A 15,286-nucleotide genomic window follows, 5' to 3' on the forward strand; every position below is an offset into this window, starting at 1 on the left:
ATGTTACAGTTGGATAATGGAGCCCATAGCTCCGCTCACAGAGGTGATCTGGGGTCAAGAACGGTGGAAACGTGACCTCCAGGTCAAGGTCTACCCGCATGCAAAATTTCAATGCGCTGCGACAACTTTGACATCCGAGTGGCATTTGAGCGCCAGGTGTTAGTCTTAGGCGCATTTTCGACCAAAAATGTCAAATCGCCGTAGGAGTCTCAGACTTTGCAGGACGACTCCTTAGGTCAAATGGAGCATTCTCAACGAAACATTTTTCACTTTGGAGCCAATGTTACAGTTGGATAATGGAGCCCATAGCTCCGCTCACAGAGGTGATCTGGGGTCAAGAACGGTGGAAACGTGACCTCCAGGTCAAGGTCTACCCGCATGCAAAATTTCAATGCGCTGCGACAACTTTGACATCCGAGTGGCATTTGAGCGCCAGGTGTTAGTCTTAGGCGCATTTTCGACCAAAAATGTCAAATCGCCGTAGGAGTCTCAGACTTTGCAGGACGACTCCTTAGGTCAAATGGAGCATTCTCAACGAAACATTTTTCACTTTGGAGCCAATGTTACAGTTGGATAATGGAGCCCATAGCTCCGCTCACAGAGGTGATCTGGGGTCAAGAACGGTGGAAACGTGACCTCCAGGTCAAGGTCTACCCGCATGCAAAATTTCAATGCGCTGCGACAACTTTGACATCCGAGTGGCATTTGAGCGCCAGGTGTTAGTCTTAGGCGCATTTTCGACCAAAAATGTCAAATCGCCGTAGGAGTCTCAGACTTTGCAGGACGACTCCTTAGGTCAAATGGAGCATTCTCAACGAAACATTTTTCACTTTGGAGCCAATGTTACAGTTGGATAATGGAGCCCATAGCTCCGCTCACAGAGGTGATCTGGGGTCAAGAACGGTGGAAACGTGACCTCCAGGTCAAGGTCTACCCGCATGCAAAATTTCAATGCGCTGCGACAACTTTGACATCCGAGTGGCATTTGAGCGCCAGGTGTTAGTCTTAGGCGCATTTTCGACCAAAAATGTCAAATCGCCGTAGGAGTCTCAGACTTTGCAGGACGACTCCTTAGGTCAAATGGAGCATTCTCAACGAAACATTTTTCACTTTGGAGCCAATGTTACAGTTGGATAATGGAGCCCATAGCTCCGCTCACAGAGGTGATCTGGGGTCAAGAACGGTGGAAACGTGACCTCCAGGTCAAGGTCTACCCGCATGCAAAATTTCAATGCGCTGCGACAACTTTGACATCCGAGTGGCATTTGAGCGCCAGGTGTTAGTCTTAGGCGCATTTTCGACCAAAAATGTCAAATCGCCGTAGGAGTCTCAGACTTTGCAGGACGACTCCTTAGGTCAAATGGAGCATTCTCAACGAAACATTTTTCACTTTGGAGCCAATGTTACAGTTGGATAATGGAGCCCATAGCTCCGCTCACAGAGGTGATCTGGGGTCAAGAACGGTGGAAACGTGACCTCCAGGTCAAGGTCTACCCGCATGCAAAATTTCAATGCGCTGCGACAACTTTGACATCCGAGTGGCATTTGAGCGCCAGGTGTTAGTCTTAGGCGCATTTTCGACCAAAAATGTCAAATCGCCGTAGGAGTCTCAGACTTTGCAGGACGACTCCTTAGGTCAAATGGAGCATTCTCAACGAAACATTTTTCACTTTGGAGCCAATGTTACAGTTGGATAATGGAGCCCATAGCTCCGCTCACAGAGGTGATCTGGGGTCAAGAACGGTGGAAACGTGACCTCCAGGTCAAGGTCTACCCGCATGCAAAATTTCAATGCGCTGCGACAACTTTGACATCCGAGTGGCATTTGAGCGCCAGGTGTTAGTCTTAGGCGCATTTTCGACCAAAAATGTCAAATCGCCGTAGGAGTCTCAGACTTTGCAGGACGACTCCTTAGGTCAAATGGAGCATTCTCAACGAAACATTTTTCACTTTGGAGCCAATGTTACAGTTGGATAATGGAGCCCATAGCTCCGCTCACAGAGGTGATCTGGGGTCAAGAACGGTGGAAACGTGACCTCCAGGTCAAGGTCTACCCGCATGCAAAATTTCAATGCGCTGCGACAACTTTGACATCCGAGTGGCATTTGAGCGCCAGGTGTTAGTCTTAGGCGCATTTTCGACCAAAAATGTCAAATCGCCGTAGGAGTCTCAGACTTTGCAGGACGACTCCTTAGGTCAAATGGAGCATTCTCAACGAAACATTTTTCACTTTGGAGCCAATGTTACAGTTGGATAATGGAGCCCATAGCTCCGCTCACAGAGGTGATCTGGGGTCAAGAACGGTGGAAACGTGACCTCCAGGTCAAGGTCTACCCGCATGCAAAATTTCAATGCGCTGCGACAACTTTGACATCCGAGTGGCATTTGAGCGCCAGGTGTTAGTCTTAGGCGCATTTTCGACCAAAAATGTCAAATCGCCGTAGGAGTCTCAGACTTTGCAGGACGACTCCTTAGGTCAAATGGAGCATTCTCAACGAAACATTTTTCACTTTGGAGCCAATGTTACAGTTGGATAATGGAGCCCATAGCTCCGCTCACAGAGGTGATCTGGGGTCAAGAACGGTGGAAACGTGACCTCCAGGTCAAGGTCTACCCGCATGCAAAATTTCAATGCGCTGCGACAACTTTGACATCCGAGTGGCATTTGAGCGCCAGGTGTTAGTCTTAGGCGCATTTTCGACCAAAAATGTCAAATCGCCGTAGGAGTCTCAGACTTTGCAGGACGACTCCTTAGGTCAAATGGAGCATTCTCAACGAAACATTTTTCACTTTGGAGCCAATGTTACAGTTGGATAATGGAGCCCATAGCTCCGCTCACAGAGGTGATCTGGGGTCAAGAACGGTGGAAACGTGACCTCCAGGTCAAGGTCTACCCGCATGCAAAATTTCAATGCGCTGCGACAACTTTGACATCCGAGTGGCATTTGAGCGCCAGGTGTTAGTCTTAGGCGCATTTTCGACCAAAAATGTCAAATCGCCGTAGGAGTCTCAGACTTTGCAGGACGACTCCTTAGGTCAAATGGAGCATTCTCAACGAAACATTTTTCACTTTGGAGCCAATGTTACAGTTGGATAATGGAGCCCATAGCTCCGCTCACAGAGGTGATCTGGGGTCAAGAACGGTGGAAACGTGACCTCCAGGTCAAGGTCTACCCGCATGCAAAATTTCAATGCGCTGCGACAACTTTGACATCCGAGTGGCATTTGAGCGCCAGGTGTTAGTCTTAGGCGCATTTTCGACCAAAAATGTCAAATCGCCGTAGGAGTCTCAGACTTTGCAGGACGACTCCTTAGGTCAAATGGAGCATTCTCAACGAAACATTTTTCACTTTGGAGCCAATGTTACAGTTGGATAATGGAGCCCATAGCTCCGCTCACAGAGGTGATCTGGGGTCAAGAACGGTGGAAACGTGACCTCCAGGTCAAGGTCTACCCGCATGCAAAATTTCAATGCGCTGCGACAACTTTGACATCCGAGTGGCATTTGAGCGCCAGGTGTTAGTCTTAGGCGCATTTTCGACCAAAAATGTCAAATCGCCGTAGGAGTCTCAGACTTTGCAGGACGACTCCTTAGGTCAAATGGAGCATTCTCAACGAAACATTTTTCACTTTGGAGCCAATGTTACAGTTGGATAATGGAGCCCATAGCTCCGCTCACAGAGGTGATCTGGGGTCAAGAACGGTGGAAACGTGACCTCCAGGTCAAGGTCTACCCGCATGCAAAATTTCAATGCGCTGCGACAACTTTGACATCCGAGTGGCATTTGAGCGCCAGGTGTTAGTCTTAGGCGCATTTTCGACCAAAAATGTCAAATCGCCGTAGGAGTCTCAGACTTTGCAGGACGACTCCTTAGGTCAAATGGAGCATTCTCAACGAAACATTTTTCACTTTGGAGCCAATGTTACAGTTGGATAATGGAGCCCATAGCTCCGCTCACAGAGGTGATCTGGGGTCAAGAACGGTGGAAACGTGACCTCCAGGTCAAGGTCTACCCGCATGCAAAATTTCAATGCGCTGCGACAACTTTGACATCCGAGTGGCATTTGAGCGCCAGGTGTTAGTCTTAGGCGCATTTTCGACCAAAAATGTCAAATCGCCGTAGGAGTCTCAGACTTTGCAGGACGACTCCTTAGGTCAAATGGAGCATTCTCAACGAAACATTTTTCACTTTGGAGCCAATGTTACAGTTGGATAATGGAGCCCATAGCTCCGCTCACAGAGGTGATCTGGGGTCAAGAACGGTGGAAACGTGACCTCCAGGTCAAGGTCTACCCGCATGCAAAATTTCAATGCGCTGCGACAACTTTGACATCCGAGTGGCATTTGAGCGCCAGGTGTTAGTCTTAGGCGCATTTTCGACCAAAAATGTCAAATCGCCGTAGGAGTCTCAGACTTTGCAGGACGACTCCTTAGGTCAAATGGAGCATTCTCAACGAAACATTTTTCACTTTGGAGCCAATGTTACAGTTGGATAATGGAGCCCATAGCTCCGCTCACAGAGGTGATCTGGGGTCAAGAACGGTGGAAACGTGACCTCCAGGTCAAGGTCTACCCGCATGCAAAATTTCAATGCGCTGCGACAACTTTGACATCCGAGTGGCATTTGAGCGCCAGGTGTTAGTCTTAGGCGCATTTTCGACCAAAAATGTCAAATCGCCGTAGGAGTCTCAGACTTTGCAGGACGACTCCTTAGGTCAAATGGAGCATTCTCAACGAAACATTTTTCACTTTGGAGCCAATGTTACAGTTGGATAATGGAGCCCATAGCTCCGCTCACAGAGGTGATCTGGGGTCAAGAACGGTGGAAACGTGACCTCCAGGTCAAGGTCTACCCGCATGCAAAATTTCAATGCGCTGCGACAACTTTGACATCCGAGTGGCATTTGAGCGCCAGGTGTTAGTCTTAGGCGCATTTTCGACCAAAAATGTCAAATCGCCGTAGGAGTCTCAGACTTTGCAGGACGACTCCTTAGGTCAAATGGAGCATTCTCAACGAAACATTTTTCACTTTGGAGCCAATGTTACAGTTGGATAATGGAGCCCATAGCTCCGCTCACAGAGGTGATCTGGGGTCAAGAACGGTGGAAACGTGACCTCCAGGTCAAGGTCTACCCGCATGCAAAATTTCAATGCGCTGCGACAACTTTGACATCCGAGTGGCATTTGAGCGCCAGGTGTTAGTCTTAGGCGCATTTTCGACCAAAAATGTCAAATCGCCGTAGGAGTCTCAGACTTTGCAGGACGACTCCTTAGGTCAAATGGAGCATTCTCAACGAAACATTTTTCACTTTGGAGCCAATGTTACAGTTGGATAATGGAGCCCATAGCTCCGCTCACAGAGGTGATCTGGGGTCAAGAACGGTGGAAACGTGACCTCCAGGTCAAGGTCTACCCGCATGCAAAATTTCAATGCGCTGCGACAACTTTGACATCCGAGTGGCATTTGAGCGCCAGGTGTTAGTCTTAGGCGCATTTTCGACCAAAAATGTCAAATCGCCGTAGGAGTCTCAGACTTTGCAGGACGACTCCTTAGGTCAAATGGAGCATTCTCAACGAAACATTTTTCACTTTGGAGCCAATGTTACAGTTGGATAATGGAGCCCATAGCTCCGCTCACAGAGGTGATCTGGGGTCAAGAACGGTGGAAACGTGACCTCCAGGTCAAGGTCTACCCGCATGCAAAATTTCAATGCGCTGCGACAACTTTGACATCCGAGTGGCATTTGAGCGCCAGGTGTTAGTCTTAGGCGCATTTTCGACCAAAAATGTCAAATCGCCGTAGGAGTCTCAGACTTTGCAGGACGACTCCTTAGGTCAAATGGAGCATTCTCAACGAAACATTTTTCACTTTGGAGCCAATGTTACAGTTGGATAATGGAGCCCATAGCTCCGCTCACAGAGGTGATCTGGGGTCAAGAACGGTGGAAACGTGACCTCCAGGTCAAGGTCTACCCGCATGCAAAATTTCAATGCGCTGCGACAACTTTGACATCCGAGTGGCATTTGAGCGCCAGGTGTTAGTCTTAGGCGCATTTTCGACCAAAAATGTCAAATCGCCGTAGGAGTCTCAGACTTTGCAGGACGACTCCTTAGGTCAAATGGAGCATTCTCAACGAAACATTTTTCACTTTGGAGCCAATGTTACAGTTGGATAATGGAGCCCATAGCTCCGCTCACAGAGGTGATCTGGGGTCAAGAACGGTGGAAACGTGACCTCCAGGTCAAGGTCTACCCGCATGCAAAATTTCAATGCGCTGCGACAACTTTGACATCCGAGTGGCATTTGAGCGCCAGGTGTTAGTCTTAGGCGCATTTTCGACCAAAAATGTCAAATCGCCGTAGGAGTCTCAGACTTTGCAGGACGACTCCTTAGGTCAAATGGAGCATTCTCAACGAAACATTTTTCACTTTGGAGCCAATGTTACAGTTGGATAATGGAGCCCATAGCTCCGCTCACAGAGGTGATCTGGGGTCAAGAACGGTGGAAACGTGACCTCCAGGTCAAGGTCTACCCGCATGCAAAATTTCAATGCGCTGCGACAACTTTGACATCCGAGTGGCATTTGAGCGCCAGGTGTTAGTCTTAGGCGCATTTTCGACCAAAAATGTCAAATCGCCGTAGGAGTCTCAGACTTTGCAGGACGACTCCTTAGGTCAAATGGAGCATTCTCAACGAAACATTTTTCACTTTGGAGCCAATGTTACAGTTGGATAATGGAGCCCATAGCTCCGCTCACAGAGGTGATCTGGGGTCAAGAACGGTGGAAACGTGACCTCCAGGTCAAGGTCTACCCGCATGCAAAATTTCAATGCGCTGCGACAACTTTGACATCCGAGTGGCATTTGAGCGCCAGGTGTTAGTCTTAGGCGCATTTTCGACCAAAAATGTCAAATCGCCGTAGGAGTCTCAGACTTTGCAGGACGACTCCTTAGGTCAAATGGAGCATTCTCAACGAAACATTTTTCACTTTGGAGCCAATGTTACAGTTGGATAATGGAGCCCATAGCTCCGCTCACAGAGGTGATCTGGGGTCAAGAACGGTGGAAACGTGACCTCCAGGTCAAGGTCTACCCGCATGCAAAATTTCAATGCGCTGCGACAACTTTGACATCCGAGTGGCATTTGAGCGCCAGGTGTTAGTCTTAGGCGCATTTTCGACCAAAAATGTCAAATCGCCGTAGGAGTCTCAGACTTTGCAGGACGACTCCTTAGGTCAAATGGAGCATTCTCAACGAAACATTTTTCACTTTGGAGCCAATGTTACAGTTGGATAATGGAGCCCATAGCTCCGCTCACAGAGGTGATCTGGGGTCAAGAACGGTGGAAACGTGACCTCCAGGTCAAGGTCTACCCGCATGCAAAATTTCAATGCGCTGCGACAACTTTGACATCCGAGTGGCATTTGAGCGCCAGGTGTTAGTCTTAGGCGCATTTTCGACCAAAAATGTCAAATCGCCGTAGGAGTCTCAGACTTTGCAGGACGACTCCTTAGGTCAAATGGAGCATTCTCAACGAAACATTTTTCACTTTGGAGCCAATGTTACAGTTGGATAATGGAGCCCATAGCTCCGCTCACAGAGGTGATCTGGGGTCAAGAACGGTGGAAACGTGACCTCCAGGTCAAGGTCTACCCGCATGCAAAATTTCAATGCGCTGCGACAACTTTGACATCCGAGTGGCATTTGAGCGCCAGGTGTTAGTCTTAGGCGCATTTTCGACCAAAAATGTCAAATCGCCGTAGGAGTCTCAGACTTTGCAGGACGACTCCTTAGGTCAAATGGAGCATTCTCAACGAAACATTTTTCACTTTGGAGCCAATGTTACAGTTGGATAATGGAGCCCATAGCTCCGCTCACAGAGGTGATCTGGGGTCAAGAACGGTGGAAACGTGACCTCCAGGTCAAGGTCTACCCGCATGCAAAATTTCAATGCGCTGCGACAACTTTGACATCCGAGTGGCATTTGAGCGCCAGGTGTTAGTCTTAGGCGCATTTTCGACCAAAAATGTCAAATCGCCGTAGGAGTCTCAGACTTTGCAGGACGACTCCTTAGGTCAAATGGAGCATTCTCAACGAAACATTTTTCACTTTGGAGCCAATGTTACAGTTGGATAATGGAGCCCATAGCTCCGCTCACAGAGGTGATCTGGGGTCAAGAACGGTGGAAACGTGACCTCCAGGTCAAGGTCTACCCGCATGCAAAATTTCAATGCGCTGCGACAACTTTGACATCCGAGTGGCATTTGAGCGCCAGGTGTTAGTCTTAGGCGCATTTTCGACCAAAAATGTCAAATCGCCGTAGGAGTCTCAGACTTTGCAGGACGACTCCTTAGGTCAAATGGAGCATTCTCAACGAAACATTTTTCACTTTGGAGCCAATGTTACAGTTGGATAATGGAGCCCATAGCTCCGCTCACAGAGGTGATCTGGGGTCAAGAACGGTGGAAACGTGACCTCCAGGTCAAGGTCTACCCGCATGCAAAATTTCAATGCGCTGCGACAACTTTGACATCCGAGTGGCATTTGAGCGCCAGGTGTTAGTCTTAGGCGCATTTTCGACCAAAAATGTCAAATCGCCGTAGGAGTCTCAGACTTTGCAGGACGACTCCTTAGGTCAAATGGAGCATTCTCAACGAAACATTTTTCACTTTGGAGCCAATGTTACAGTTGGATAATGGAGCCCATAGCTCCGCTCACAGAGGTGATCTGGGGTCAAGAACGGTGGAAACGTGACCTCCAGGTCAAGGTCTACCCGCATGCAAAATTTCAATGCGCTGCGACAACTTTGACATCCGAGTGGCATTTGAGCGCCAGGTGTTAGTCTTAGGCGCATTTTCGACCAAAAATGTCAAATCGCCGTAGGAGTCTCAGACTTTGCAGGACGACTCCTTAGGTCAAATGGAGCATTCTCAACGAAACATTTTTCACTTTGGAGCCAATGTTACAGTTGGATAATGGAGCCCATAGCTCCGCTCACAGAGGTGATCTGGGGTCAAGAACGGTGGAAACGTGACCTCCAGGTCAAGGTCTACCCGCATGCAAAATTTCAATGCGCTGCGACAACTTTGACATCCGAGTGGCATTTGAGCGCCAGGTGTTAGTCTTAGGCGCATTTTCGACCAAAAATGTCAAATCGCCGTAGGAGTCTCAGACTTTGCAGGACGACTCCTTAGGTCAAATGGAGCATTCTCAACGAAACATTTTTCACTTTGGAGCCAATGTTACAGTTGGATAATGGAGCCCATAGCTCCGCTCACAGAGGTGATCTGGGGTCAAGAACGGTGGAAACGTGACCTCCAGGTCAAGGTCTACCCGCATGCAAAATTTCAATGCGCTGCGACAACTTTGACATCCGAGTGGCATTTGAGCGCCAGGTGTTAGTCTTAGGCGCATTTTCGACCAAAAATGTCAAATCGCCGTAGGAGTCTCAGACTTTGCAGGACGACTCCTTAGGTCAAATGGAGCATTCTCAACGAAACATTTTTCACTTTGGAGCCAATGTTACAGTTGGATAATGGAGCCCATAGCTCCGCTCACAGAGGTGATCTGGGGTCAAGAACGGTGGAAACGTGACCTCCAGGTCAAGGTCTACCCGCATGCAAAATTTCAATGCGCTGCGACAACTTTGACATCCGAGTGGCATTTGAGCGCCAGGTGTTAGTCTTAGGCGCATTTTCGACCAAAAATGTCAAATCGCCGTAGGAGTCTCAGACTTTGCAGGACGACTCCTTAGGTCAAATGGAGCATTCTCAACGAAACATTTTTCACTTTGGAGCCAATGTTACAGTTGGATAATGGAGCCCATAGCTCCGCTCACAGAGGTGATCTGGGGTCAAGAACGGTGGAAACGTGACCTCCAGGTCAAGGTCTACCCGCATGCAAAATTTCAATGCGCTGCGACAACTTTGACATCCGAGTGGCATTTGAGCGCCAGGTGTTAGTCTTAGGCGCATTTTCGACCAAAAATGTCAAATCGCCGTAGGAGTCTCAGACTTTGCAGGACGACTCCTTAGGTCAAATGGAGCATTCTCAACGAAACATTTTTCACTTTGGAGCCAATGTTACAGTTGGATAATGGAGCCCATAGCTCCGCTCACAGAGGTGATCTGGGGTCAAGAACGGTGGAAACGTGACCTCCAGGTCAAGGTCTACCCGCATGCAAAATTTCAATGCGCTGCGACAACTTTGACATCCGAGTGGCATTTGAGCGCCAGGTGTTAGTCTTAGGCGCATTTTCGACCAAAAATGTCAAATCGCCGTAGGAGTCTCAGACTTTGCAGGACGACTCCTTAGGTCAAATGGAGCATTCTCAACGAAACATTTTTCACTTTGGAGCCAATGTTACAGTTGGATAATGGAGCCCATAGCTCCGCTCACAGAGGTGATCTGGGGTCAAGAACGGTGGAAACGTGACCTCCAGGTCAAGGTCTACCCGCATGCAAAATTTCAATGCGCTGCGACAACTTTGACATCCGAGTGGCATTTGAGCGCCAGGTGTTAGTCTTAGGCGCATTTTCGACCAAAAATGTCAAATCGCCGTAGGAGTCTCAGACTTTGCAGGACGACTCCTTAGGTCAAATGGAGCATTCTCAACGAAACATTTTTCACTTTGGAGCCAATGTTACAGTTGGATAATGGAGCCCATAGCTCCGCTCACAGAGGTGATCTGGGGTCAAGAACGGTGGAAACGTGACCTCCAGGTCAAGGTCTACCCGCATGCAAAATTTCAATGCGCTGCGACAACTTTGACATCCGAGTGGCATTTGAGCGCCAGGTGTTAGTCTTAGGCGCATTTTCGACCAAAAATGTCAAATCGCCGTAGGAGTCTCAGACTTTGCAGGACGACTCCTTAGGTCAAATGGAGCATTCTCAACGAAACATTTTTCACTTTGGAGCCAATGTTACAGTTGGATAATGGAGCCCATAGCTCCGCTCACAGAGGTGATCTGGGGTCAAGAACGGTGGAAACGTGACCTCCAGGTCAAGGTCTACCCGCATGCAAAATTTCAATGCGCTGCGACAACTTTGACATCCGAGTGGCATTTGAGCGCCAGGTGTTAGTCTTAGGCGCATTTTCGACCAAAAATGTCAAATCGCCGCATACATTAGGTATTGAAATACTCCCATTGCTCACATAACATTTCATATGGCGAGGATTAGTTCAATGTTATTCCGGTCTGCACATGCTACGATATTGTTTTCAATCACATCAAACCGTTTACCGAGAGCCTAAATTGTTACATGAATGGCTTGTGAAGTTATTTTAGCAATACAGATACTACTGCTACTGTGCCTCGGGCGATAATTGTGTACAGTGCAAAAGTCTATTGATATCCTGTATTATAAATTTAATACTGTATATCTGTGAACAATGTTCCTGAACTTTTTAAAACATATTGTACCAACTCTTCGTATACCAGAATGCTTGGGGAAAAAACTATTCAATTGTATTATGGGCCTGAGGCTTTACGTTACTGAAATAAATGTGTGTGTATGTCTATGTCTATGTCTATGTCTATGTCCGAACAGCATTTACACCAATCAAACATACTTGTTATGCTGCGCCCGGGTATGAGGTATACCTTATTAGAAGAAAGACCTGATAAGTTCGGCAGCAGATGAACTTTGGACCTTGTGTTTCATACGTCCAATGTTCTAAACTCGAAGACAAGCAATGAAACCTTTGTTTTCTTTATGGATTTTTTCACACCTTGCTGTTTAGTTCGTCCTCGCCCTTATGTCTTACCACCGTCTCACACAAGCAATGAATATCACTTTAAATGGCCCTCATTCAACACCTTTAAACATTTATTGGAACAAATAAATAGTCAAGAGAATGTTGGTGATGGTCCCCAGAAAAGAGAAAATAGTGCAAACTTTCGCACAGCACCGCGTCGCGACTGTAGACAGTTTGGACAAATAACCACCGATGGATAGTTCGACAGAATGTTGCATACACTACTGACGATCCAAAAATGGGCAACCATCGTTTTCATTTTTTTGGAACTAGTCTTTATCAACGACGGCCCACCAATACGCCACGTCTGGGAGAATTCCTTTCACAACATTTCACAAAACTGCTTTGCTACTAGCCTACGTGCTATTTACATAGGTCTGGGTCCTTAGCGTGTTTTCCTAACATATATTTATTTGTCTCTTCGGGGACCATCATAACGCTGCCAACGTCCTATTGCGTTCATTTCCTTCAATTCAGAATTGTACGACTTCCATGAAGCCATTGCTCCCTTGCGCCTGTCACCTAAAGTCGCCGATTGCTTATCAGCCCAGTGAGGAATATGAAGAGTTCTTTTCACACAGTGTAGGTAAGATATATTGAGGTTGCATTGAGCAGCACATGCAAAGGTAAATTGTCTTTGCAGCAAATCCAAAAATACTTCATCACGCGAGAGAGCTTCAGTTTCTGTTCACTCTTTCTGCCACGCCCAATTAAACAACGGTGTTGTCGGCATGTCACAAACATTTCTTCAGAATGTCGTCCACACTGGAATAAAACAACATTGACACGTCATTACAAAGAGATAAAAAAATAAATTAATATTTCACCACCATTAATCAAAAATAATGTTGTGGATTGTTTTTAAATATCAAACACACCATCATGGAACCAACCACTGCCATTTGTCCTCTTGTTCAATGTCAATGTCATATTATGCCGTCTTGTAAGATGCAATCATTTAAAGGAGGCAGCTCATCTGCGGCTTTTGGGCCATTGTCAACTACCTATTGCACAACAACAACAACAACAACAACACCACCAACCCTGTGTTGAACTGCTCATAGTGGTACTAACTGGCACAGTGTTCTACAGAGAAACAAGTTCATACCAACTCACTGTTTGGAGACTCTTAAATGTTCTTCACTGTAGAAACAATGTTGCACTGTGAGTAAACTTGCCAAGGCTTTAACTCAGTTATTCCACAGTTCATAAGACTTAACAGCTCTGTTCTGATTTAACTGGATTGGATTGGTACTTCACTGATATTCTTGAGTGAGTGAGTGAGTGAGTGAGTGAGTGAGTGAGTGACTTAAGGTAATTGTGGCTAAGGATATTGTTGGTGTATCTGGCACCTTCAGTAGGGTGAGCATACAGTTATACTTACACAAATACCTCATTAATTTCACCTTGTCAAGCAAACTTGTAATACATCTTTCTTGTAAAACTCAGGTCAGGGGGTTTAGTGTTAATCAGATTACCATGTACGAGACAATGGTCGCCACTCACAGGCCCAAGAACACCTGAAGAGTAAAATACTAATAAATGTTCAGGGGTGCTGAGTAATCCTTGTGGGTTCAATAATAATTTGATGAAGACCAAAAGTTGCCTGCAAATATTCTAGTGGTTTAAGATACTAAGGTAATCTATATTAATATTACCTGCAAGTATTGAATCAATACCTATTAACATATCAATCAAGCCCCAGCATTGACTGCTTTAAGTATGTTACAACATCCCTATCACAGATCAACAGGTGGTCCTTCTTACAAGTGATTTTCATCCAAAATGTCTTGAGTCCTATTAATAACTATTAATAATATCCATGCATTTAGTAAATAACTTGTCATTAATATAGATGGCAACCCCCGCGACCCTTGTAGATATATCTGGAGTAAATGCACTGCGGAAACCTGGTAGTAATTTCTTCATTTAAAATATGAGAGTTTAACCATGTTTTTGTAATATATATTACATTATATCATTAAATATGATGTTAATAATATGAATCTTGTAATTGGGACTTCCTATACTAGGCAGCTGTATCCCCCTCGTGCTGGAAGTACAGATGAACTAGGTAACATAATATAGATGTAGTCTGTGTTTAAATACTTTCTGCTCTTTGTACAAAGAACCTTACAATTAAATGCCCTGATTCTCTGTTGATACTGTACAATACCTACTCCCATCAAAAACTTTCAAAGGATCAATTTGGATAGAAACTCAGAGTCTGCAAAGTAAGTTGTCAAGATAGTTGTTTTAATATAAGAATTATGGATCATTTATCATATCTGTATCAGAATGCATGAGCTGGTGGCATGTGGTCCTGTGCACAGCGCACAGGTCACAAATCATGTCAAGTTAAGCTACACTGGTTGTGGGGAGTAGTTGGATGGACTTTGTTCAGCAGCTTGGCTGCTGAGATTTTCTTGGACTTTGGTACTGCCTAACTCTGAAGTACATTTAACATTTGTGGTGTCCCCTTGGGCAAGTGACTGTTTGAAATGTGCCTTTGTTCACCCAGCAGTGAATGGGTACCCGGTAGGATGAGATGTCAATGTGACGGTTAACCTGCTAGTGCCTCAAAGCAATTTGGGTTGTATACTCCCTAGGGAGCTGGGTATGATTGTTAAGTGCAAGCTGATCCACTGAACGGCTGATAAGTGTGGTTTGAGCAACCACAGAGTGGATGGAAAACAGCGCCTAACAAATGCACTTGTGTTGTATGAAATGTGGATGCAGTATAGATTTTCAAATCTTATAAAAAAATAATGCCAAACAGGCATAATAAATATAGTAAAATTAAAGGTTTTCACATCATTGTATATATTCTGCATGTTAACCTCTCACACAAGACAGGTCAGCACAATAGAGGTCACCCATAAGGCATTTGTCCAGTGACCATGACAAAATAAAGTTCAGAATAAATAATCATAATAAATAAAGATATGCACTGAAAGTCAAGTCACAGTTTAGATGATTGATGGCAGTAATGCCCCTCTAGAGATCATAATTATTTTGACAAATAGAGTAAGGCACCTAATCGCAAGCTCACAAACTCAGTGATCTAACCCACTCAGCCACCGAGGCTTAGAAAGTGTTATTCCAAATATAACATTTGCTACATTCTAAATATCATTGTGTGTTCACGTTCCAAATTGTTATGGTTCTTAGTATTAAGTTATCATTACAAGTTAAAAATGTAGATATATATTATATAAAATATGTCTCACTGTATTGTCACTTTAATACCTATCTTTAAAGTCGCGTGTCAATAGAGTTATTTGGTTGTCCAGCATCACTAAGGAATTCAAGGGGAGTCTTAATCCTGCTATGAATTTGTCCGCAACCTCTGGTCCATCTCAGTGTAAGTCCTCTTAAGGGATTGAGGCGGGCACCATGAACCATCTGAGCTAACTTGGTACCGACCCATTGGGGCACACTTGCCAAGGCAGCCACCCTGTGCCATTACATGCATCCGCGTTCGCTTTTGATTATTCCAACTTTTGGTTGAACCGGGCCTTCCGGTT

General features: G+C 45.9%; 1 long non-coding RNA gene across 1 annotated transcript in view; it reads left to right on the forward strand.

The window, feature by feature from the left end:
• Positions 1–12,281: 12,281 nt before the first annotated feature.
• LOC124143220 overlaps positions 12,282–15,286 on the forward strand; it is a 29,150-nt gene continuing 26,145 nt past the window's right edge. The window contains exon 1 of the long non-coding RNA XR_007220538.1: positions 12,282–12,345. This is a non-coding gene — a long non-coding RNA (uncharacterized LOC124143220). The remainder of the gene's footprint in view (positions 12,346–15,286) is intronic.

This window comes from Haliotis rufescens, unplaced genomic scaffold (genome assembly GCF_023055435.1).
Source record: "Haliotis rufescens isolate VD_foot unplaced genomic scaffold, xgHalRufe1.0.p SCAF_131, whole genome shotgun sequence".
In the NCBI taxonomy this organism is placed as follows: domain Eukaryota; kingdom Metazoa; phylum Mollusca; class Gastropoda; order Lepetellida; family Haliotidae; genus Haliotis; species Haliotis rufescens.